The sequence below is a fragment of the Gobius niger genome (genome assembly GCF_951799975.1).
Source record: "Gobius niger genome assembly, chromosome: 11".
NCBI lineage: Eukaryota > Metazoa > Chordata > Actinopteri > Gobiiformes > Gobiidae > Gobius > Gobius niger.
The window spans coordinates 25,042,081-25,069,475 of NC_136862.1; the positions used below are offsets into that span (position 1 = coordinate 25,042,081).

Sequence of the window (27,395 nt, forward strand, 5' to 3'; positions counted from 1 at the left end):
CCTCACGTCGACCGCATGTCATGCTGATACAGAGAGTAAACAGGCAGATCCCTGGTCAGAACCATTGATACAATTCTCACTAACAATTAGGCCTGGAACAAATTTGGAGTTCGATATATTAAAGGCGCTAGATGCAAGTTGGCCATTTTATACTCACTAGTGCCACCTCTGGTCATATGCGTAACTGCAGTATCTATATTAAGCTCGTGCATGACGGCACTTCGGACCCAAAGTAACAACTTTTTGAGTGACAGTGCAGGATTTTAGTGGCAGTTGTGGTGAACAGGTCTGAGCTCATTCTACACATTAGGACATGGCTGGAACAGGTAGGGGGAGGAAAATACTAACATTTTTAAACTCTGTATAGTCTCTTTAAGGCAGGACAGTATCTAGATAAACGATATTATTGACTCTAATGATACTAGATACTGTCAACTCTCAGGCATAAACATTACAGTAAACCTTTGTTCTATAAGTGCATACTCATGTCCTCAAATTAATTTGCTTCAGTTGCAAATTTTTACAAAAAAAAAAAATACAATAAAAAAATAGGGGGGTAATGCTAGTAAATGTACAGATGATAAATATCTAGGCAAAGTCGATATAGTCATTATCGTGCACAGCCGTACAGAGAAAGAAGCTGCTAAATCGGTATATGTTCAGCCTACTGTTTAAAAGATAACTCAGTACTGATGAAGCCTCTTGAGGTGAAAGCTGAAACGCTCTCAACACCAAAACAATCCTGTGTTTCTCAACTACACCCGTAGGTTTATCAGTGAAATGCTTTTGCAGTAGAAAAAGTAGCTGTGCTCGACAATCACCGTGTCTTTGAGTCAGCCACCAGAGAAGCATAAACGAGTTAAGTTGGAATAGAATAAATATAATTCGATGATGGCGACTGATGCAACTGTGGGTATGATTTTAATGGGACAAAAATCTCTGCAAGGATGCCAAAAGTGCACAACAGTTGATTGTGATTAAGAAAGCTCTATAATTTATACGTACGGGACAGAATGATAAGTAACAACAAGGACATGTGTCATCTATTCTGAAGAGTAATAGAGCTACTTAAGTCCTGAGTGTTATCAAATGCAGTGAGGTACCGTATTAGGTTAGCTGCCAACATCATAAGTAAATGGTTAATTAGCATAAAGATCAATACACAACAACGCAGTACAAACAAAGATTTCAAAGTGCGCCTCTGCCAAAGGCATCTCAAGCGTAGATTCGGCCCGATCCCAAATGCAAAATAATGATCGAGGGAGCCAGCTTTTGTCGTTCAGACGCAACAAAGACCGAAGCTCCTGCCAGTTTGGAGTTGGATCCCGGACAGCGGCGCGTCTGACAAAGCTTCATACCTGCGCAGCCAGTCTGACCCCTGCAGCAACTGTTGGTGTTAACGGATTGTTTGGGGGGGTTGAGCTCATTCACATATATATAAAAAGGCGTGATTTTAATTGTACTGCAGTGAGCGTGCATTTACCGTCGTCGACCTGTTTAAAAATGCAAGCCAAGCACTCACACATGTGCACATTTTCATATACGCGGCTCTCGATCAGAATGCATCAGCTAATCCAGAACTGAATGCGGAGACAGGCGTGCAAATGAGCTCACAGACAGGGGGACGCGCTCAGCTGTACGTCTGCCAGCGCAGAGGAGCCTGCCAAACACACCGTCCTGCTTTACCTATGGGCCGCTTTGTCTCTGACGGGGCATTGTATAAACAATTGCACATTGAAGGGAGAGGTTTGTTATTGATGCCGAGTCACATTGGCAATGGGTCAAATCAGCAGTGAAGACGCGACGCTGCAGGTGAACGGGGGGGAAAGAAAGTCGAGATGTCAATTTGAAACTTTTGCTGTAGATTTCTGATATGCTAATAAGCTTTCTGCCAAACCGCCTTTGCTCTGCCCAATCCCGTCAGACCTTGGAAGCTAAGCAGGGAAGGGCCTGGCAGGACTTGGATGTGAGACCGTTTGGGAACACCAGGAAGCCTAGCGAATGTAGTGTGTGAGTGAGTGGTTGGTGGTGGTCGGAGGGGCCGATGGCGCAGACTGCTTGCCTCGCTTCCGTCAGTCTACCCCAGGGAAGCTGTGGCTACTATATTAGCTTACCACCACCAAGTATGGAGTGTATGAATAGTGCAATGTAAAGCGTCTTTGAGTGTCCAGAAAAGCGCTATACACTGCGTTCCAAATTATTATGCAAATGACATTTTTCTAAGATTTTCTAAATTGTCAACTCAAATGAGAGTCAGCATATTTTTTAAGTCTTTAACTGGTAGAGGATCATTTAAATGTGGTGGAAAAAATTTCCTAGTGATAACAGTATTTTTTTCAAAAATAAATATAGTAAAAACCTCAAAATCCACTGTTCCAAGTTATTATGCAACTCATCGTTTCAATACATTTTAAAGCTGGTAATTAACTGAAAATGGTCATTTGTTGTATTTGTAGCATTAGGAGGTCATATTTACTGAAATCAAAAGCTATTTCAATCAAAAAAATATTAACAGGTCAAGTTATATTTTACCATAGGAGCCCTTGTGTGATAGCAGCTTCAAAATTCTTAAATCCATTAAAATTGTACATTTTTGGACAGTTTCTGCTTGGATTTCTTTGCAGGATGTTAGAATAGCCTCCCAGAGCTGCCGTTTGGATGAAAACTGCCTCCCACCCTCATAGAAGTTTTTTTTGTTAAGGCTCCAAATGTTCTCAACAGGGTTGAAGTCAGGAAAGGAGGGGGTCCACATCATGAGTTTCTCTCCTTTTATGCCCATAGCAGCCAGTGATGCAGAGGTTTTCTTTGCAGTATGACATGGTGCGTTGTCATGCATGAAGAGGATTTTGTTAGGGAAAGCACGGCTCTTCTTTTTGTAGCATAGAAGACAGTGGTCAGTCAGAAACTCCACATATTTATCAAAGGTCATTTTCACACCTTCAGGGAGCCTAAAAGGGCCTAAAGGGGCCGACCAGCTCTCTCCCCATGATTCTGGCCCAAAACATGACTCCGCCACCTCCTTACTGACGTCACAGCCTTGTTGGGACATTGTGGTCATTCACCAACCATTCACTACTCCATTGAGTTGACCATCCAGGGCTACACGGCGCTCATCAGTGAACAAGACTGTTTGAAAATGAGTCCTCATGTATTTCTGATCCACTGCAGCCGTTTCTGTTCATCAGCATTCAATTAACCGTTTAGGGGAGGCCCGGATAGAAGGTTTATGCACAACTGCAGCCTCTGGAGGGTCCTACACCTTGATGTTTGGGGGACTCCAGAGGCACCAGCAGCTTCAAATACCTGTATGTTGCTTTGTGGCATCTGTTCTCCTAATCTGATGTGTTTGTCTGGCAGAAACCGTCCATATTGTGCATTTATCTGCACAAACCTGAGTGTGCTCTGAATCATCCACAAATCTCTTATCAGTACGATGATTACACTTAATCTTTCATGAAATATCGAAGGTTTTCATACCTAGACCAAGGCATTCAACTATTTCACGCTTTTCATCAGCAGAAAGTCCCTTTTTCTTTACCATATTGCTTGAAAATGATGATCTGCATAATAAAGTGGAACACCCTTTTTCAGTAGTTTTTCCCTTAACTGGGCTTAACCCGACAACTAATCATCCCAGGTCTCTGAGATTTATGTCAGTGATTCATAGAGCCCCAAGACACGACACCATCCATGAGTTTCATTATTATTGCTTTTTTTTTTTACCTTTTTGACACAAAAATCCAATTTGCATAATAATTTGGAACGCAGTGTATAAAACCAATGCATTGTTATTATTATTATTATTGTTTTCACATAAAAATAAGGGATTTTATACTTTAAAAAAATGCCAAAATTATCTATATCTTCAGTGTCAACATCTAAATATTGGATAGAGTCAGGTTTAAATTTGTAGTTTTATTTTGTTGGAATATTAGTAACAAAGGTTGTTTTTTCCCCTAGGATTTCTTGTTTAGTTTTTGATTAAGCCATTCATAAGTGAGGAAATCTGGATACATTCAAATTTCACCATGTTTTTTTGCAGTTCAAAGTTATAAACAAACTTGACAATAAACCTAAAAGTGCAAGACTGGGTTGGATAGTTTGTAAGAGCTACTATGTTGGAGATTGTTGCAAAAGTGTAAAGAAAAACGGTTCGAAAGTTATCTAATGTCTACGCATGCCTGTATATTTCTCATTTCTTTATGGCCACGGCAGTCGTCCAGAATGAAAATGACCATATTTGGATTACAGGGTCGTCTCAGTCGCCTCTCGTGCTACACATGGATACCAAACATGTCGGTATTGGTAAATTAATAAGCGCGGGGAAGACGAGGGACCACCGGCTGCACAGTTGTCGTTATTTACGGGAAATCTCTGGCTCGCTAGCGGACAAAACATCGTAAAAAAAGCATGACAAAATAATAAGTTTTGTCTAACACTGACCACTGCGTGTAAAATGTATGTTTTCAACTGCCGCGTGTCGCCTTAATGATCAATTTATTGAAAGCCTAAGTGATCCGCTAAGTGCATGACTGTCACACCCGTTTACTGCCCTTTTATTCCTCACTGTAATGTGTCCATAATATGAGCATAATATGAAAGTCTTAAGGACGTTACTCCATCTCCCTGTCCGCCCAATCATTACAGCATCATTACACAAAACCAATGTTACACCCCCCAGCTGCCCCATCAAAGTATCTGCTCACATGTGCTTTTGCTGATACAGGCCGCCCCACATATTACCGCCTCATTTTGCCAGAGCGCTGTAGACATATGAAGCGCGCTCCTCAGGGTGCAACAGCCCACTATTCGTTTTTTATTAACATTACATTAGGAGAGGCCCCACACTCCGCACCCAGGGTTAATACACTGAGTCCAGCTTGGTCAGCAGCACCAAGCCCAGTGTGCATTTACTCAAGCGCCTAATGATAATGGTGTGTCCCACCACAGGGAGCGGGAAGAGAGGTGAGTAGGTGCGTAATGTAGTTTGGTTGTGTGTCTGGAATTGGGTTTGTGAACTCTAGAATTAAGAAAAACTCTCGCACATTGAAGTAATTTAGGTTTTGTGAAGTATTAAAATGGTGATATTGTCATGACTACTTCCATCACTATGGAACAAATTTACCATTTGGAATGAAAAGAAATAAAGTCATTCTTTGATATACTTTTACAAAAAAAAAAAAAAAAAAGAAGCTGGGTGAGGGGTTGTGGGAGTGAACATGTGCTTTTGTTTTGGTCACGTTGACGCAATTATGGCCGCGCGAGTGCCGACCCGTGCCACGGCAGGACCAGCTATAGGCTACATCTCTTTCTCTCGGGACAGAGACATTGTTTATGGGGTTATTAAAGTTTTTAGTTTAGTTAGACCTGTGAGACCCTATAATGCTTAAGGAAGAAAAAAAGTCAGCGCGATGCAAACAAGGAAATGTGAGGCGGCCATCAGAGCACCGCTTTCAGTGCTGCTTGTATTAAACCATTCTGTGATTAGAGTTTGCACTGTGCTCTGATCAAGATCGGTCCCCAAATATTTTTCTTTTCATATTGTGAAAGCAGCAATTTCATATAAGTAAATAGCCTGTCTCGATTGTATATAAACCAATCATTTTGATTGCAGAGAGCTGTTGGTGTTGCCATAAAAGTAAACTCAACTTTGCATTCTGAAAGTTGTACATTATGTGACAGGAAAGGAAGGAAATCCAGGCATTCTATAGAGCAGTGGTTCTCAACTGCTGGGTCGGGCCCCAAAAGGGTCACAAGCCAGTCCCAGGGAACATTTCTTTCAATATTCTATCTTCTTAAAGGTTGCAAAAACACTTCCTGAGTCTGTTTTTGGCACTGCTAAGATATATTGATTATGATTTTGAGCTTTATATGTTAAAGGGGCTAGATGCAAGTTCGCCATTTTATACTCGCTACTGCCACCTCAGGTCATACATGTAACGGCAGCTTCTATAATAAGCTCGTGCATGACAGCACTTCGGACCCGAGGATGCAGGATTTTAGAGGCAGTTGTGGTGAATAGGTCTGGGCTCATTCTACACCTTAGGACATTGTTAGAACATGTAGGGGGAGGAAAACATAATTTCCAATTTTTTAAACTCTGTATAGTCCCTTTAATTTAAAGCTTATTTAACAACAATATGTGCAACATAATGTCTGTATAATATACATAAGTGATAGTGGGTCTCAAAGTCATACCAGTTGAGAACCACTGCTCTAGAGTGTCCAATCATCAACTTTGCCTGTAGATTAATACATGTGGAAAAACAAGCTAAAAAGGACTCTGCAAGTACACACTTTCCCTCTCTGAGTATTTAAGCAAAAATATGAAGTTGAAATTGCAGTTTCTTCAGAAATAATGAGGGTTTTGACGTGGCCCTTTTACTGACATCATCCTCTTTGTGGTCAAGCGATGCCACTTGAGAAAACCTTTAAGTGTTTGTGGAAATTACCTCAAGGATAACTCACGATATGTGCAACATGTTCAGCGATGGACCACAAAATCTAACATAATGGGAACTGAGTAATTGCAGGGGGTCAGCAGAGTACAGTAAACCATTAGCGTGTTTACAGAGGAAACTTTGCATGTAGCTGAGGATGTTTACATTGTATAACTGTCAGCACATGGAGCAGATCAATTAGCTCGGATCCGGGAGCGCCATAACTCCGCCTTTACAGTGCAGTGGGGAGCTGATGACTTCAAACGGCCGGGTCCACATGCGCGCCCGAGTCCGCCTGGCTGTGTGCGATCAAAGAGCCGTGTTGATTTCTCCAAAGACAGCGGCACACAAATCAAAGCCCTCTCTCCCTGCAAGAAGTCCTTCCCCAGCACCCTTAGTTAGACCTTCCCATCTGTCAGCAAGAACAGATGAAGATGTGGGCACAAGGCTGCAAGACACTCGCGATCGGTGGCCAGTGGAATGAGTACGAGAAAATACCTAGTCCTAGTTTGCTTTCCGAATCGTTGTTGGTCATAGTGATGAACCATTGAGAGGTAAAGCACGTGACGAGCGCCTTCTTTAGAGTAAACACACACTGCATCAAAATGCCGTATTCAAAGGATGCGTTATGGTTGATAAAGTCACGCGTGGAAGATGAAGCGCAAGCTCCCGGCACAATTCCGTCACAATAAGTCCACGATTAAACTTTAATGTGTAATAAACGCCACGCACGTTTCGAGAGTGAAAAATCGCCCCGAAGACAACAACGTAAAAGCGGCATTTGTATAAAGATAAGATTTGAAGTCTTTTTTTAAAATTTTATTACGATCACACATCTTTGTTGGCAAAAGCGATTTACTACGCGGTGATGTAATCTTCGGAAAGCAATAAAAGCTCGGGGCGGACGATCATTCATCAGGAAAAACGCCGCGGCTTTGTTGTCAGACACATAGCGAGACAGAAACGACGACGCACAACGCCACAAAGGAATAAATATCATTGCTCAGCCCGGGATACTTTCTTGCATCACAACGCCAATGACTTTGTATCGTTTGGAGTTACGGACAAGATGGATGCTTCATTACTGCTACTCACAAAGTGCCAACAGTTTGTGTCTTTGACTTTGGGGCTTCAAACTTCGGTGGGGATATCATCACTGATCATCACATCACTGATCTTGGACCAGGTCAGGAGAACCTAGCTTTGGGATTAGCCAAATCTGCATGCAAACGTCTGCCTAAATCACAGCCTTAACCCTCTATAGGCCTCCCTGCTGCACATCAGGTAAAGCATGTAGTCCTCACTCAGCCAATCACCCTACATCAAGATCCCACCTCTGTGGCATTTGACCAATCAGCAGAGACCAGTCGCACTCTAAACTTCCTTTTTCTGAAAAAGACCCAAGTTTGGCTAAATTCATGGTACATTTCTTTACATAACTTGAAAACAAATCGTGATAAGTTGATGAAACTCACACATTTTATTGGTGAATAATTGTGCTAAGTGATGATGTATGTGTTGGTTTTGGAGGACGTAGTGAAATAAGTGAAATCACAGTATGAAAAAGGCAGGCACCATATTTGATCATATGCCCTGTTCACATTACAAAAGCTCTTGCCTATGACAGGTGTGATAATTCAAACATCAATATCACAAAACACAATGTCTCCTGAGTACCAACACCCCCGAGACCCAAAAGTACTTACTGTAAGTTTTATATATAAACCTTTGTATTTTTTTTTTTTACGCCTTAAAGGACAATTAACTAAATATGGTAACTTCACTCATTTTCTCCATGATAATAAACATTTTTGAAATGACTTATTTAAGTATTTCAATGAGTGCCCTGTAAAGGGTTAATATAAAAATTATAGCCTACAATGTTTTGCAGTTTTGGCTGAAATTGAACGCATTTATTGGGTCAAAAGTTACCCGTTGTGTCCAATTCTCTTTCCCCTGTGTCTGAAATGTTTTCAGATCTTAAGAAATGAAATATAGGCCGATTTATTCCCGCATTTGTGGCATTAAACTGCAGTTTTTTTGCATTCATTACATTTGGCTTGCCTCTGCCTGTATAAACCCTGCCCATCGTAAAATGTAATCCGGTTTCATGACATTTCTTTTAGTTCCATGTATTCATTTGGTGCAATTTCTGTTTCAAAGTACAAAATACAACGTCATTAGTTTTGAAAGCTGGATCCTGTGCTCCCGATTTTGCAGCAACAGGCCATAAAGGTATTGTACTTTTTTGTGTGCGCGCATAATCTTCTGCGTTACAACAACAGCCACAACTTTTTATTAGTTCCTATTATAAAGAGATGGATGTTTTATTATGCACATCTACACAGAAATTGCCAGCGCGTCGTGCTGTTCATAGCTCCTGAGAAGAATGCCGGTCCCTGTGCGGCCGTACATTTTTGCGTAATGGCCAAAGGGGGGGGCGGGGGGAGGCCATAGGAATGAGACATAGTGTATAGAGATTGCTGACCAAAGGAGAAAATATCTTGTCACTCGAGAAGCATTGTCCGAGCCGCGCGCCTGTAAATTGGAGAGGCTACAGCAGGGCAGCCAGTCCCGAGGCGTGTGCCGGTCAGAGCTGCTGACAGACTGTCTGCTCCTGTCTTCTCCAGTCAGAGGCCATCAGTGTCAGGGAACCGCAGGAGACAATGTTGTACAAAAAAATAAATAAAAAAATGTGTTTTCGCTAATGACCAGCAAATTGTCAGGTCAACAGTGTTTACGTAAAAATGTGAACTCTTTCCTCAACGCGGATGGAAGTCGCTTTGCCACAGCCGAGGTTTGCACAAAGGTCCGGAACTGTTGAACAAATACTTCTATTATTTATTAGTACGGCACCGCTCCATTGATTTTGTAACTCGGGAAAAGGGCTGGATTTAGAGGACAAACGTGGGACAGAGCTAACTCCACACGCCTGGGTGAATACTTCTTGTGGAGAGGTAATTGTGTGACAGTAGTTCAGTGGGTCGTCCGATAACTGAGAGGTTGGCAGTTCAAATCCTTGCACGGTCAAGGTCAGGCTCAGAATGTCATGTTGTTTGACGGTCGTCCATGTGGCGCGTCAACACACATCGACACAACACGCACCTCTTGTCCCTCCCTAACAAAAGTCTACAGCGCCCCCTGTCTGTCAGGTGTCAGAGGCATACCGTGTAGTTGCCAGTGTTTTGGCCGTCATAAAGAGCTTTATAAAGGGCATACCGGGGCACATAGGTACCGGGGAACATATTTACCGGGGAAAATAGCGAACCGGGGAACATATTTATCAGGTAACATATTTACCGGGGAAAATAGTGAACCGGGGAATATATTTACCGGGTAACATATTTACCGGGGAACATATTTACCGGGTAACATATTTACCGGGGAACATATTTACCGGGGAACATATTTACTGGGGAACATAGCATACCGGGGAACATATTTACCGGGGAACATATTTACTGGGGAATATAGCATACACTGAAAGAAATGGGAAAGGCTGTCTGTTAAATTGACTAAATTTTATTTTGCTACGTCTACTCTATTGTAACGTGTTCTGTGTTTCAGCACGTTAGTTTTGTGTTGAACCGACACAAAGGGCGATAAAATGCGCATACACCTTAGATAAGTGTCAGCTCAACATGAACAGTCCATGTTACAGTAACGCAATTCATTTTCCCGCCGAAGACTACAGAGGCGGGCTTTTGCAATGCATCATGGGAAGAAGACAGCGGAGACTGCGGTCTTGACAATCAGCAGCAGCAAAAAATAGGAATAATAACCATCAAAAGTTGGTAAGTACACATTTATGAGAGCTACATAATTTTGTTTTTAGTAGATAAAGGAATGTTGTGTTTTTTGTATTATTATTATTAATGTCAAAGAAGCGTTCGGCCGGAAAAAGTGGCTTCTGCCAATGAGTCATACGCCATTACTGAAAATTTTGAAATGAAAATTTCATATTAACATTTTCTTCGTTTGCGGTCATTACCCTTTTTTTTAAAAGTTACTCCTTACAGATAAACTGACCGCTGTGTACATGTACTTAAAGTATATCCATAATTGTGGAAATGGCCTGTTACATTCGCGTCTCAGTGACCAACGTTTTTTTTTGGGGGGGGGGGCAACGTCTTTTTCTGCCGCTGTTTCAGCAGTGCTAATGTTAGCTAGACAGAGCGCTGGCCTCGCCTCTGTGGAGTTTACACGCGTTTACAAGAACGTATTGTCACTGTTTTTAAAAGCGTTTCCCCTCTCCTGCTGGCTCTCGCGTTCCCTGCCCGCTCCGCGCTCACCCTAGCCGCCCCATACTGCAGCACCGCGTTGCCTCCACGCTCCGGGCGGAGCCCCGTGCTGCATCCCCGCTCTCCGCCCCGCGTTGCCTCCCCGCTCCGGGGGGGAGCCCTGTACTGCATCCCCGCTCCGACTGGAGGCTCGCGCCGCGGTCTCGCTCCAGCCACGCAAAGACATGCATCAGGACGCAGAGGATTTGAAGCGGTTTTTTGTCAAGTTCTTTACTCCTGGTGTCCTTTGCTATGTTAGCTTGTTAGCTTTCCTACATATCGAACTGAATTTGGGAAAGAATGGAAATCTGTGATGTGTCTGGTGCAAAGCAGTCCTGTCCATAGACAACACGAGTTAAAAACAATATCTAAAGTTTGATGAGGGCCACTGGCTATGTGAACGATGACAGTTTTGTTGTTGCAGATTGTGACACGCGGCTTAACTCAAGTTGACCCAACATGGCTCTCCCTCACGTTTTGTGGTAAGAAATATTTGTGGTTTTACCATTAATTGTCTGGAGCTTTATCTTGGGTTGGTTTTTGGAGGCTGCTGTCTGAACCTGACGATCCAAGCAGCTTATACTTCATTATTTTCACTGCACTTTGTCATCTCCTGTAAAATGTGGTATAGGAGTATGGTTGGAATAAGCAATAACCTCTACATTTGTCATGTTTTGTCCTCAAGTTTGTTTTTATTTTATTCTAGTTTGATACAACATGTGATGACTGGGGATGGAGTCAGGCCATGCCCTCATTTATGTAAGTATAAATAACAATATTTTAATATTTAGTCCATTGTATGCTATAATTTACATTTTGATTTATTGTGCTGTAGTTTGTAAAGTCAGCCCATGGTGCTGGAACAATATAGTTATGCAATTTTGTGTAATAGTTTCCACAATTCTAAGCTTTACATTTTAGAAAATATATATTTAGTGATTCATTTGGAGTTGATCACTGCTACATGTCCTTTGAGAATTTTAACATCAGCCAGTCAATGTAAACCCCTTTTGAAATAGTTCTGTGTTCTGTATCCCCTTCATGGCTGTGAAATATCTTCCTTATAGAGAACGAGGAAGGGCTGCAGCCTCTTCTCACCTGCTCTCTGTGAAGCAGCTCGGCCACTGAGGCGCTCAGCGATGGGATACATGTGCAGTGCATTTCAGGTAAATGTTTGGAGGCTTTTTTATTCGTCTTATTGTAATTTCAGCTGTTGAAATGTGTGATATTGTATATTTGCAGATAAATGCAGAGTTCACGTGTACAACAAGAGTCCTGTCACAACGGGACTGTTGGATTCCAAATCTTCTGAAGGTGTCCAGGAAGCTCTCCATCCTGCATGGAATAAAGCTCGAAGACCAAGCTGCTGAAATGCCTGTAAGTACTTAGTGGAGTCAGTGGATTTCTGTTGTGCTGTTTTATTGCGTAGTTATAAGGCTACCTCAAAACCCGCTCGTGTTCCTTTGTTCTGTCGACATTTTAGCAGAAAATTATTTTATGTCACAAACTTAGAGCAGCACTGCTCTAAAGCTACATCACTGTGGAGCAGCACGCAGTTTCACTTTGCATTTCATATGTAAACTAAACCGTCTTTTATGGTTGATGGTTCCAACATGATGCACGCTCACATCAACGAGAGATTAATTAATGACCGATTAAAATGCCCCAAGACCGATTGTTGTCCAATATGTATGCAAGATATTCTATGAATTTCTAACATTGTAAATTAACATGTTTCATTTTAATTATTATTATTTTTATTCCCACTAGAACATGGACATGAAGCTCAGAATAGGCCACCGCTGTGAGGATCCACCAGGCAAGATCCAAAGTTGGACTATTCTGATGTGTTGGGGTGAGGTCGTCCTCCATGACTCGGACAATGAGGCCCTTGAAGTGGGAATAAACTCGTCATGGAGTTGGAGCCAACTCTGCTGTCCAGAAAAACTTGCGCCCTGAAAACGTAAATGAACATTTGTCTTTTTGGGCTCCTGGAGGGATATTAGCTGTGGTTCAGTATTGTGTTGTCAACATTGTATAGCATTTAAACTTTGGCCAATGCTTCAGCGTTAATTTTGTCTTCTAAAATTCTATTTTATTTGTCAGTAATATTCTTGCTGACTAAAATAAGACCAAAAATGACTCAAAAACTAAAAAGTAAAAGGGACTAAAATTATGTGGACTTCATATGATTTAAATTCACTCAAAGAAACAGGTTTGAGCTTTGTCCATGTGGGACTAATTGTGCATTGAATTATTGTTTACTGAAAACAATCATTTGACTAAGTCTTGACTGACTTGTTTTTGACAGTGAGGAGATTAGGGAGAAATCTATGGTAGATCTATTAAAAAAAAAAAAGTTTGAATCTAAATTCCTAAAGCACTCATGGATATGGTCAGAATGTTTATCTACATAAATGTAGTAATAGGTTATACATTGTTTTATATTGGCAAATATTTGTATCTTTTGATGCATTTGTGGGAGTTGTGTTTTATGGACTGAGGGGGTGGGGCTTAGCTTCAGCCTGACTCCAAACATAGACTGTATTATAGCAATGAACTAAGTCTGTGTGGCCTCCCCCATAGTGTTCAGCAGGGCTCACTGAACCTGGTTTATGCAGTCTGGCTGGACTTTTGCCGTTGGCTCCTATATTTTGAACAGAGAAGTAAAAATAGCAAAAGGGGGAATAATGGGACAATATAGCATATGGTAAGACAAACGCGTTTTCAATCTAACTTCAACTGAGGGATGGAAAAGTCACTACAGCAAGGAACTTTCAGAGCTTCCTGTTCAACTTCCCACAGCAAACATGTTTTTGTGTGTTCACTGACACTGATTTTACAGTGTACATAAGTGCAGTTTTATGCTCAATTGTTGGCACTATGTTTCTTTCACATTTATATCAAATAAAGGTGAAAAAAGTATTGAAATTGTTTCTCATTTTGTATGCATTTCATTTGCATTGTCATCCTTCATTTATTGTAAATTGTATTTTACTTCAGTTAAGGTTAATGAGAATACAGGATGTGTGATAGATTTGAGGTATCTTGTTAAAGTCACATGATTAGAATCATGTAAAAGTCACATGATTAGAATCATGTAAGAACAACATGATTAATATCAAGTAAGAACAACATGATTAGAATTATGTAAGGGTAACATGATATAACCATCTGAAATTGAGTAGTTTTAACACATTTTAGTTCTGCATACTGAACATAAATCTATAGTGTCAATTCTTCAGAATTACTTCATGTTGATGCAACACAATTTGCATCATGTAGCATCTACACAAACTACACGTGTGGAACCAATGTCCACAATTAAATTGTGTTAAATCAACATGGTACTTTTTTCAGTGTACCGGGGAACATAGCGAACCAAGGAACATATTTACCGGGGAACATAGGTACTGGGGAACATAGCGAACCAGGGAACATATTTACCGGGGAACATATTTACTGGGGAACATAGCATACCGGGGAACATATTTACCGGGAAACATATTTACTGGGGAACATAGCATACCGGGGAACATATTTACCGGGGAACATAGGTACTGGGGAACATAGCGAACCGGGGAACATATTTACCGGGGAACATAGGTACTGGGGAACATAGCGAACCGGGGAACATAGCGAACCGGGGAACATAGGTACCGGGGATCATACTATAGGGCTGACCCGCGTGATGAACGTTAGCAACATTAGCATCGCAGAGCAAACAGTCCCTTTTATAAACGACTCGTATGCAAGAGCTGAGTGACAGACAGCGAAGCAAAGGAGGACAACTAAAGAAGAAGTCTAAAAATATTTTAGTCGGTTGTTTTTGTTTACTGCTAACGCCGTGCATCGTCATGTTGTTCTCCCCAACCTCGGGGCTTGTGAGAATCGTCAAACTTTCCCAGTGGGAAATCCGACACTGGGGGGTGTTCCAGTTGAAAGTGTGACTACAGCCCAAATTTGCTGCTTGCACAAGTTCAGTAAATGTTATACTGTACGTTTTAAGCCAGAAGCCGTGATTGCTGATACTTTCCCATTGTTCCATGCACGGACCAGGCCATGGTCTAGCCTGCACCTTTATCATGATTACGTGCACCGTGCATTTTGTTGCTGTTACTTTGTAGCTTTTATTCTTGTTTGCCCTACATTCGTTATCCCATCATCCTCTCTGCAGGCGTGATGATGAGGTGACGCCATGCGGAACAGTCACGGCATCGTCATGGTGAGTAACCACGGCAACCACCCGTCTCCCTCCCGTCTCCAGCCCCGCCGTGGGTTTTCTGATTGCCTCGTTGTTAACATTGTGTTTACTTTGACAGGGACCAATGATTATCCCCCTCCAAGACGCGCTAACAGCTCGCAAATTATTGAGAGCCGTGCTGTTTATGAGATTCCCTGACAGGTTGAGAGACGTGAACAAAACGCTTTTCATCCGGCCCCCGTGGGAGTGCACTGAGATACATAGAATTGAAGTTTTTTTTTTCTTCTCTCTTGCGGGATTACGTCACTTCAACCCACAGTGGACATAAAAATAAAGATTCTTAATATATCCCAGCAGCGCAGCACTTTCTTCGATTCCTTCTTCTCGCCTCTTTCTCGGCTTATCCGGGCCCCGGCTCACCTTGTCTAAAAATGGATTCATTATTTCTCATTCGCACTTCTCCGAGATGTGATTTTCACTCTTATATAAGTTCTATCTGACACTCGGGTTTTTACTTTTTGCAGGTGTTGGGGGAAGATTTGCCATGAAGATAAAAAAGTAAATGGACAACTTAGAGCATATGCCAAGCACAAGCAAGAGTTCAGCACGAGGTCATGACATAAATTCAAAGCACGACAATCAGATATTACTTTTGTCACATACTAGACGAAACGAGAATTTTTCCTGGATAGCAAAGAGCTTTTTTTGTAATCGGCGGTAAATGAGCAAAAAACACGCCGAGGGTAGGTGAGTTTTGTGATTCATAATCCTGTCCTTCACTGATTGGTTTACTCTGCTTCCTGTTGGTTTGCCTATGTGCCGACTTTAACCAGCTGCACTGTTCTGTCTTCACCTGAATTTCTTCACTGGGGAGTTTGACTTCTAGTTTTGCATTCAATGTGGTCGTCCAAATCTTTGCATGCATAACATTATTTAATTGCCGATAAATCTTGTTTTGTACCACCGCACATGTACAATTTTAAGGCACTATACCTGATTTTTAACCTTGTTAGTCAAAATGTGATGAAATGGGTATTTCTAATTGGGTTAACCGTACACAACATCAATAAATCAAAATACAATGCAAATCTCACCCATCAGGATTTTTTATTTTACAACATACTTTTATGGGTAAAAAAGAATGCCAGGAACAGGGCCTTTAAAGGTGCATTATGCAACTTTTTCTGTGGAAAAAAAGTTGATATTTATGTGTTGACCCTTTTTTTTTTCCATATAAAAAGTTGCGTAGTGCAACTTTAAGGCTGATTAGTTCATTTTCCTGATTCCATCCTATGACCTATGCTAGTTTAATAGTGCATTTTTCATTTTGTATGCACACAACTGGACATAAAGGAATGTGGAATACACAGAACAAGTACAACATTGTACCAACAATGTTTTTTTTCCGATGTGTATTGAATTTATTCAGTATTTGTGTGATGGATGGAGCTGTGAGGCCTCTTCAGAAAACAACAAATGAACGAGTGGACAATAACATTATTTGATCAGTGACACATCATGACACATCTCTCTGTCGTCTCATATTGAGGCCCGCAGCTAAAAGCAGTCAGTCAGTCAGCAGGGTTCAGGCCAGGGTTTTACCAGAGACGCAGAGATGCATGAAGCGGAAGCTGTTTCCTTTATTTTCCATTGGGCATCACATTTACACCAGACAGAGGCATGCTGGGTAATTGGGAGAGTCGGGACGTTTCCCGGTGGGCCGCTCGATCGCGGTGCTTTTGGGCCAGCCCGTCAGAATAAAATAATGAATTAAATATCGAATTGTGCTATTCCCTAAAGGCTTTAACTGGGCTGTTCCAGATATAAATTAGGTAGCACAAGCGTAATTGTCAGGTAAATCTATTAAACAACGAATGATGTATCAAAATCAGAAATAATTTTTGCATCGAACTTTTCATTCTTGTGGCAGGGAGATACCATTTGGTGTTGAACTAACTCAGAGGGGTGTTTCAGGAACACCCTATGTTTTAGTTCAGGTTGGTGCAGTCCAATTCAGCGGAGACAAGTGCCGTATTTGAACTGTGGGGGAACTACCTGCTCTGGAGAACTGAACAAGTGCTGAGACCAAATGAAAGCTAATTAATTATACATTTATGAAGTAATCATTCTCTTCCTCCTGAGAAAGCAGGTTTGAAGCAGCTGGACCGCTTATCTCTCCTACGCCGTCAACACTTTCCCTTCAAGGCCAAGCCACGAAACTAAACCAGATAACGACTGAGCTCTCTGGGTCATATTTTGCACTGACTTTCAGGATTGTGAACAACTGCACACACATACCCCTCCCTAACCACGCCCCCGTCGTTCTGCGCCTGCCTCAACACGTTTCTTCAGGTCAATGGCCGGTCGTCCTTCCAGTCCCCAAGAAGAAATTCCGCACATGACCTCGTGCTCTGTGTTATTCCTATATCTGTTTTTATGTATGTGCTTTGCCTTAACTTAACCTGATTGTAATTTTGCATAATCTTCTTCTGTAAGGCGCATTGAGTCGCCTTGTACATGAAAAAGCGCTGTATAAATAAAGTTGCCTTGCCTTGCCTTTGAACCAGCAACATCTTGTACTTGAGGTGAGCGCACTACAACTGAGCGATAATTCCTCACGAAAGTGGGCCAGTCTTCTCTAAACTCCCGGGCCGAAATGAGGTCCCAGCACGCCCCCAGACACCCGAGCTGGAACACCGCATTGATTTCGAAATATACTGTGACTTCCTGCCTAATATTGCGATAACAATGTTGATATTGTGCAGCCCTGATAAAATCTCCCGTGAAAGTAAAGGCACTGAAGCCACATGCACACAGTGAAACCAACTGACTCACTGCTTGATGAATACAGAGAATGTAAAGAACTGACTGGACGACTGAGCATGGCCTCGCAGCATTTAAAATCTAATCATTGGCACTCAGTGAAATGATTGCCTTAAAGTGTAATGTATGCCGGTGCATACCCACACTCATTCATGTATATCATTCATCTGGAATTAATTGGTGTGAAATAATACATGTTGCGTGGATTAGGCGATATAAGGGACCATCAGACTTCGTATAGATTCAGGGCTAATGAGAGCAGCGCCCAACTGAAGAGATTTTTAAATTAAAAATGAAAAACGTCACTCCTAACAGACCTAACATTAATTTTGAAATGATGTGTTGCATAAGTCATTGTAATGAGCAATAAATTCATGGGTTTAACTTGGGTATAAAAGTTTGCTAATTTAGCTTTTATTGCAGTGCAGCGGGTGAAATATGGACTGGCGGAATGAAGTATTTTAGCAACATACTGAGGAGCGAGACACGGCGTTCTCATTATTCCTTGTAGTTAATTACTTTGAAAGCCGCGCATTATTACACAAGGCCAATAACCTCCGTGCCGAGGGCGCCCAGGATTGAATGCAGTACTTCATCGTAAAGTAAAATCCCGGTCAAGGTGAAAGCGCTTTAGTGAAGGTGCAACCATTTTAAGAAAAGACAATAGCCTCTGGTTATGCTTAGATTTTCTTTAAACTAAAAAGATTTAAGGTAAAAAAATAAAATAAACATGAACAACAGGCTACTCCCACTGAAGCCGCATGAATCAAGGTCAAGGAGAAGTTTGTACTTAACATTTTGACGTACTATTTGTGTGTATGAAAAGGAGGGTACCGAGCTTCGGTTGGAGCGTACTCCGCTGGCAGCAGGAGGGGGATAAAAAATGCTGAAAACAGAATGCAAGCCTCTATTTTCACACAACGGCAGGCTGACAAATCAATGGTGGTGTGATGAAACGACCAAATGAACAAGATTAAACAAAATGCTGTGAGAGAATCAAAATATTACTCGAGGGTAAGTCATTTTGCATGGCATGTTCTTTTTTACGAGGGTAGCAGCATAGAGGACGACCAATTATGCATTGACCAGCTTTTGGTCTTTCATATTCATCCCTATTCAACCTGTTTGGGCTAACCACTCTGCGAATGCTCAACACACGATTGCCGTTCCCGTTGTTTATTCATATCTCTCCTGCCTCATTATGAGCAACCTGCTTCTTTTTTTTCTTCACCCAGTCTTGCAACTCTACGACTCTCTCCCATCAATGTATTCCGCTGTGCCCTAGTTTACCGCCCTCGGCTCTTGGTGGTCGGTCCTCAGCAAAGATCTCCATGACGACAACTGAGGGGGGAAGAAAAAACAGGAAGTAATGTATTTCCCAGTTGTGCGGGCTTCCTACGGTGCACTCCGCGGGTGCTCTTTAATGCACAGGTGCCCATGGACAGGGAGGAAAACATACTATAAGCTTTCTTTTCCCAAAGCAATCGTTTTCTCCGCATCCCTTTTGCGATTCTGCACTTTCTGGTGTTAATTAGCAGCTCATTAGACTGTCAGGGAAGGGAAGCGGCGAGGGAGACGCACGTATGTTGGGGTTAAAAAGTAGGACACACATATCAAATATAAGGTATTTAATGTGAGCAGTCTACGTTATTTGGACGTAAATGACTGGAGACTGGACATGGGATGAAGCTAATCAAAACTATATCTTAAAGTGTGGTGCTATAACTTTAACAAGTGTTGAGTGATGGTTCCAAACACATCACGATCACTATTTTACATGTTTGTGAGATGCCATGGTCAACATGCACCACAAGTTGCCTAAGTATCTTTATTGGGAGCTCACTCCCCTCGCTCCACATCAACACAAACCTCTGCGCATATCCGGCTCCGCGGATGTAGCTACTGTTGGACGTCAGCACAGTATTAGAAGGTGCTACAGCGTGTTGCTCTGTGTAGGAATATCTACTGTAAATAGGCATGAATTGCTCAAGTTCTTGAGAGGTCGCAAGTTCTTGGGGTCCCCCCGCCATAACCATTTCTCCAGTTTAGCTTTACCCAAATCTAAAATGTTACAGCCTATAGGCCAGATAAAAACACCTCATTTGAAAGCTAAGACCTACAAAACTGATCTAAACAGATCTTTTTCCTCACGTTGTTGCTATGTTGTCATCACTTTTTTATTTCATCTTTCTTGCCACTTTTTCATCACGTTTTTGTCACTGTTCTGTTGCTCTTTTGTTGCTTTTTTGTCACACATTTTTGTCACTTTCTCATCCCATTTTTGTCTCTTTTTCGTCCCATTTTTGTCACTGTTAAGGCTGTGAGTGAGTGAGTGAATGGAGTGAGTGAATGGATTGAGTGAATGGAGTGAGTGAATATGGAGTGAGTGAATGGAGTGAATGGAGTGAGTGAGTGAGTGAGTGAGTGAGTGAGTGAGTGAGTGAGTGAGTGAGTGAGTGAGTGAGTGAGTGAGTGAGTGGTCATCAGAGGGGCTGATGGCGCAGACTGGTAGCCTCACTTCCATCAGTCTACCCCAGGGCAGACGTGGCTACAATAGTCGCTTACCATCACCGAGTATGGAGGGGATGAATAATGCACCGAATTGTAAAGCGACTTTGAGCAGCAAGAAAAGTGCGGAAAAGACATCACATTTTTGTTGCTTTTTCATCCTGGTTTTGGCTTTTCGATTTGGGTAAAGCCAAACTAGAGAAAAAGTGCTTGGTTCAGGTGCGGGCAAACCTGTCTAAGAGCACTGACACCACAGTAATATTAGCTCGTTAACTATTACAATAACCATGTCCATTTCCACACATGTCTCCTGAGGGTTTTACAGACCAACACTCTAAGAGAATGAGATATTTACTTCTCTGCAGTGGATATTATGCAACTGCAGCCTTTGGGATCCGCTAATTGCGGCCAATTCCAGCAGCTACTTTTTCTTTTATTTAGTTCCGCCCCACAGAGCAGAGAGCTTACAGCGCGAGCATCCAGGGTGAGTTTGGTTGTTGTGTGATGGGCGGACTGACGGGGAGGAGAGTAAATTGGTGTTTAAGATGACAAAAGCAGGATTCGGGCTGAGTCAGAGGGCTTGTGCCACACACTTAAACTATCTGCACAAGCACACAGGGGCGCGGGGGATGAAGGTGGATTTAGGACAAGCCGCGGGCTGTCATAGAGGCGACGGAGCAGCAGTGAATTGTGCCACAATAACCTTTAGTTTTGAGCGCTGATTGCCATGTTGTAGGGTAATTGTTCAAAAAGTCACATAAAACTTGGTCTGAAAAGCTTGTATTTAGTGTAAAAGTTCATATTTCTTCTCTCGTATGTTAAAAAACAAAACCCTCATCCTATCCTGTGCCTGCTTTCTAACTCCATGCGATATTAAGGACAGCACTGTAAATGGCATGTTTTTAAATAGCGACCATCAGTCAGATATTGGCAGGCCACTATAGAGCTCTCGTATCCCACTCGCAAGCCCACATGAGGAACTGGGCCGAGCTGCAGGCATCAGAGCTACATCCCAAAGACGGATATGATCAAAATCGTCCACTTTCGCCGCAACAATTCCTGCTCCGCTTTCTGTATTGCTCAGGGTCAAATATGTGTAAGCCTGTTGTAGTCCACTGAGCAGCGATGACCTTCTGCACAGTAGATAAAGACTTGGCACAGAGTTGAAGAACAGCCTATATCTTCAGACATATTATAGAAATATATTATATTTCATAAGTATTCATTCATAGTTGCCATCCATCCACCTTCTTCCACTTGTCCGTTGCCGGGTCATCAAATCACACTGCATCAGCCCCTTGTGGCTCCTCCTGCAGGTGGTGGGTCCACGGGAGGATGGCCTCATGATTAAACGGGCCTATTGGTCTCTCATGAGAGGCTTCTGATTAATAGTTAATAGTTGCCGATAGTGGAAAATATCAGCAGAAGGTGAGACACTAGTAGATATCAATATTAATCTCTTAACCCCCCGCCAAAACCAAGTGCATTTTCTCCAATTCAGCTTTACCCAAATCTAAAATGTTACAGCCTATTTGCCAGTGTAACACCTCATTTAAAGCTAAGACCTACAAAACTGATCTAAACAGATCTTTTTTTTGTTTACACTTTTCTTTTCTTTTCACTTTTTCATCACTTTTTATCTCTTTTTTGTCCCTTTGCTGTTGCTCTTTCATGGCTTTTTATTTGCATTTTTATGCCTTTTTTTCCTCCTGGTTTTCGTCTCATTTTTGTCGCCTTTTTCAACAAGGTTTTAGATTTGGGTAAAGCCAAACTGGAAAAAAAGTGCTCGGTTCAGGCAGGGATTACGAGGTTAAACTTTTGCTGTACTGTACTTTTGCTAATATAAATATGAGGGGGAAAAAAAAGATGTTTTCAAGTTTTTTATCCTTTTATATGTATAAAAATGAAAAATGTATGGTTTTATTTTGTTGATATATTAGTAATACAACCATTTGTTCTGAGGGTATTTGGGATTTGTTTTTGAATAAGCTATTTTCAAGTGAAAAAGATCTGTAAAACAAAGTCAAATTTCGCCTTGTTGTTTGTGCTCAATACACCTGGCTTGGAATTACGCATATACATTTAAAAAATCCCTCAGACGAAACCTTCAAAATACTGGTATGTATAAGCCTGGAAAGTTTGGCGTCCCAGGAGCAATGAAAGTGGGATATTATTGCAAGAGTGCAAAGAAAACCTTGCCTTAAAACACAAATCCAAGCTCACAATCATTAACCCAGGCCATACAGTTTGATAATTGTGGCAGGGGGTCCATTTTGAGAAACGATTTACATAATCTTTTTGCACATTGTGCGTGTAATATCTTCATTTCTGAACGCTGTTTCGCACTGGAGTCGAGAGCTGCAAGGGAGCTACAAATTTGTCAAAAATCAAATCAAAAACAATATCTGCTCCATCTAAATCTATATAGACCTTCAATAATATCCCGGTCTGTTGTATTTTGATCATCATGAATTATTCTGAAAACCAGGCCCCCGGGCGATTCGGGAATTGAAAACTCAAATCATGCGCTACAATAATCCTGGTGCATTCACAGGTGTTTTATTTGATGTGGGATGTAATGTCTCCCTATTGGCATTTGGGTTTTATTACATTTTTCTTTTTTTCTTTTCTTTTTTTTGCCTTTCTGAGCTCCCTTGATTAAACCAAGCAGTCGACGACAAGCACCCCGCCTCATCTTTTCATTCTCGCCGAGTTTCATAAGGCTTTCCACGTAATTTGTTTTAGACTTTTGGCTCCTAAACCGTATTGGGCGTAACTATTACAGCGGGGATTTCTGAAGCCCCCGGGCGCCGAAACAATAATGCCACATGCTCGTCCCTTATCACTTTTAAGTGGATTTTCTTAAAAAAGCAGCTCCTTGGTTTTGAGCAGTGGGAAGGGTCAGAGGGGAGTTGGTACGGCAATGGCACAGCACTTTGTATGCTGCGGGTTATCAAAGCAAAGTAAATAATATGCAAGACAAAGTAAATAATAGTTGAAAAATAAAATGAAATAGTGGTTCAGACAGAAACAGATCCACTATTTTTTTCTTTTAAGATTTAAACAATGTTATAATGTGGTTCCCTCATCAAAAACAAACCTGCTTCAGTTTTGAGTGATTCCGTTCACTTTGGTAATTGATTGACTGCGGAATTCTTCCGCAGTCAATTATTGGTTTTCATGTTCTTTATTATTATTCCTCTTCCATCTTTTTCCCGATTTTCTAGAGCTTTCAGCAACTTCATGCTTTGTGCAATTTATGCAAGTTATGCATCAAAATGTTCCGCATGTTGAGGAGAAGGGTGCTATTACTTTTGGGACTTCTGCAACTTACGGTCTTTCCGCAATCGGCCAAAATGTCGGAGATTTTTCCCATTGACTTATAATGGGGCTGCCGCAAATCCATGCTTTTCTGCACTTTTTTCTGCATTTTCTGCAATTTCTGCACTTTGTGCATGTTCAGCTTCTGCAGCTTGTGGGTTTTGAGAAAAAATTGGCCTTCTGCAGTTTTCCAGTTTTTTGCATTGGTGTGTATGGGGGGAATCCAGCCAATGGGGAGACTCCAGGCCTTTCAGCCATTTGTGCAGCTTCTGCCAATCAAGCACTGAGGCCATTGCAACAGTTTGACCAGTTTATGGAATATAAAAGTTTATGCAATATTAACAATTTATGCAAAGCAACCACTTTATGGGATTTAACCACTTTATGCATTTTAAAGCGTTTATGCAACTAAGAGTTTATGCCATTTAGGATTTATGCATTTTAAAGAGTTTATGCAATTTACATTATTTATGCAAATTAACCCATTCATGCATTTTACCACTTTATGCAGTTTATGCAACATGACATTTTATGCATTTTACCAGTTTATGCAAATTTGATTATGCATTTTGAAGAGTTTATGCAATTTCTGCATTCACTTCCTGCATTTCCGCAGTCAATCGCAATGGCGCAGCCATTGCATTTCTAGTTTCGTATTATAATGCTCAGATCACGCCTCTATTATGGTTTTTATCATGAAGAGCTACCAAGTGGAAACAAAAAAGGGATAAACGAGGAGGTATCCGGGCAAGACTCACGCCTCTATTATGGTTTTTATCATGAAGAGCTACCAATTGGAAACAAAAAAGGGATAAACGAGGAGGTATCTGGGCAAGACTCACGCCTCTATTATGGTATTCATCATGAAGAGCTACCAAGTGGAAACATAAAAGGAATAGACGAGGAGGTATCCAGGCAAGACTCACCGCTAAGCCACTATTGTTCTGGCTAATGGACGTTCACTGGATAAAACAAATTAACTAACTAAGCTTTTCCCAGAAGGCGGTGAAAGACTGTTGTGGAGTGGAGGGAGCTGCGAAGGAGGAAGAGCAAGGAGGAGGTGGCGGAGCTGACCAGTGCAGGACGCCACGCTTTGGCAGCCAGGCTTCCTTCGGGTGCTACAGTTTCCCCGACGTCAAAAAAAACATGCTGGTCAGGTTGACACACAATGGTGGCGCGGCTCAGGACTAACACCTGAACACACTTTTGTTAAAGCATTTACTTACTCCAAAAGTAAAGGCGCATTGAGTTGCCTTGTGTACAAAATGCGCGGTATAAATAAAGTTGCCTTGCCCAGTTTTATGTTAGCACAACACAAACACAAAGATTCAGATCTATATTTGTGCCCGTGCTTCTGTGCGTGCCACAACTAAACTTGTGCCCCTATATGTGCAATATTAGTTTGCCAGTCTTTAGTTATAGATCCAACCCTCTCTATAGACACTGGTTAAGTGTACTTTTTATCCTAGATAGTGGGAAGCCATGCTCTCAACCTACGCTGAAATATTAATAGTTTTTCTCTCAAGCAACATCCTTTATGGGCAGCCTAGTACTTGACTACAACCGCCACTTCGATTTTTGGCTCGCGATCAAAATAAAACAAACAGGAAACAAAATAATACGCTGTACACTAAATCTCAATCCGCACTCTTTATTTCACCTATGTGTTTATTTTATTGCCGATAAGCTGTTGGCCCTCTGATGCCGAGGTCACCACAGGACCACTAAAGAGCTAAAGATAGCGCTGCGCATCACTTTGGAAAGCTATAAAGGGAAAGGACTTCACACTATGGTGTATCGCCGGTGTATGTCCAGTATTTTAGATGCGATATTGGAGTTGAACAATCTCAGAAACATACACTATCCGAGGGTGATTTCTTTTCCCCACTGACAAATAATGGAGCCATGATTACATTTGCCGTTTATTTTTCATATCAAGATTTGGTTTATGGCGCAACATTGCATCACATTGACCACGCATTACCATAACAATGGCTTCTCCTGCGATTTGATGCAACTTTTCAAATTAGGATCCTGACTGCGATTGCCGCCCAAGGGAGCATATGAAATACGCTTGACTTTTCTGCACTCGACGGGCCTTTTTTTTTTTTTCCTTTTTCTCCAGCGCAGCCTTCCAGATTCGCCCCATCAGAGGATTCATGTGCAAAATCGTGAAGCGTCCTGATCGCGGAACGGGCCAGTGATGTGTCCCAGGGCTTCCTCCACTCACAGTGAATCACACAGGCTGCCGCACAGAGACAACGGAGGCAGCACGGCTTCGGCTTCCGCGAAGGTCACTCTAAGAATAGACTGCAATAAGGAGAGAGGGGGGAAAAAAAATTGCATATACAAATATAGGGGGGACTGCACGCGAGCGAACGGATGCATAAAACATGCATTGATTCGCGGAGCACTCCCGAGCACTCGCGGTGGCGGCTCGAAAGGTGGACGTGTGCTGCAGCTACATGCCAGCGTGTTTAGTTAATAGAAAGGCAAATTAGCCACCTCACAGCCTGCCTAAACACCCTTATCATTCAGCACAGGGGGAAAAGAAGACAATTGCAGAACAAGGCCCAAACACAGTGAATTGTATTGATTTGCTTTATACTTGGGAGAAAAGGCTTTTAATGCTCTAAGTGAAGCTTCTTGTGTTCTTGTTTATGCCGCTAACGTGCTGTAGGAGGTCGGCAGCCAGCGCCAGAGGGAAGAAAACAGTGATTATTGTTGGGCAATTCACAATGGTTTGAGCCTTTGTAATGATCAACACTGATTTGGCCAGAGATTCACGGCATGGTCATGGACGACTAGTGTGGACTCATAGAAAGGGTTGGGCCTGGAAGATTAGAGAAGATACATGCAACCACCAAGCAGAAAAAAGCAGAGGAAAAGTCCATAAATAATCCAGGCATTTTGTTTTCTTCATGCCGTTTCATCATTATGAGCGTTATCACATGGCTATAATCCCAATTCCAGATTTGCTAATCCCCTGTCCCCGTAATAGAGATGGACCGCATAATCACAGAGGTTTTACGGCCCTTTCGCACACGGTGACTTTGTTGACGCCATAAAACGCGATATTTACAGCTCGCCGTCACGGCGCAGCTGCACTGACAGCGGGCGACCGTAAAGCGGCGAGTGGGAGCCGAGACTCTGTCCTTCAAAGCAACATGACCCCGAGTCCAAGTCTCATCTCAACATCTGCCACTGTGCGTCTTCTGACAGGCCCATGAGCAAAGCACCCACTACTCAGGGGTATCTCCAGACATGACCTTGTTTGAAAGTGCCTATACGTCAAAGTGTTAGAGTTTCACCGTCAAACTGCAAGGAATAACTGTGTAATAACCACAAAGAGTCCGATGAGTCCAGACCACATTGAGATCTTTTCGTGTGTAGGAGAAGATTATAATTACAAGATCTTGGTGAAAAGTTAATGTGACAATGCAGTGGAAATACATTGTTCGACATTGCAGAAGATTATCGAAACAATGTCAGCGAGTGAGTAATCAATGCTAAATCATTCCAGCTCAAAATTGACACTGACTTTCCATCTTTAAATATTCAATTTGAACACATTTTCTACCTGAGTTTAGCAGGTTTTAACAAGTATGATCTAAGAAGAGTATATTATACACTTGCTGCTGTAACTGCTGCCACTCCTTGTCCTTCTACAACTATACTGCCAGCCTCAAGTCCAAGCCAAGAATGTACTTACTTGGAGTGCCATCCATTCAAGGCTATGCTGTAAAACGTCCACATTAAAGAGTTTAAGGCCCGTGTATAACAGTGTATTTTGTTTACGAATGCCACGATGTCGGGGTC

General features: G+C 41.9%; 1 protein-coding gene across 2 annotated transcripts in view; it reads right to left on the reverse strand.

The window, feature by feature from the left end:
* Positions 1-27,395, reverse strand: part of gabrg2 (gamma-aminobutyric acid type A receptor subunit gamma2) — a 96,179-nt gene that overhangs the window by 15,668 nt on the left and 53,116 nt on the right. The window lies entirely within an intron of this gene.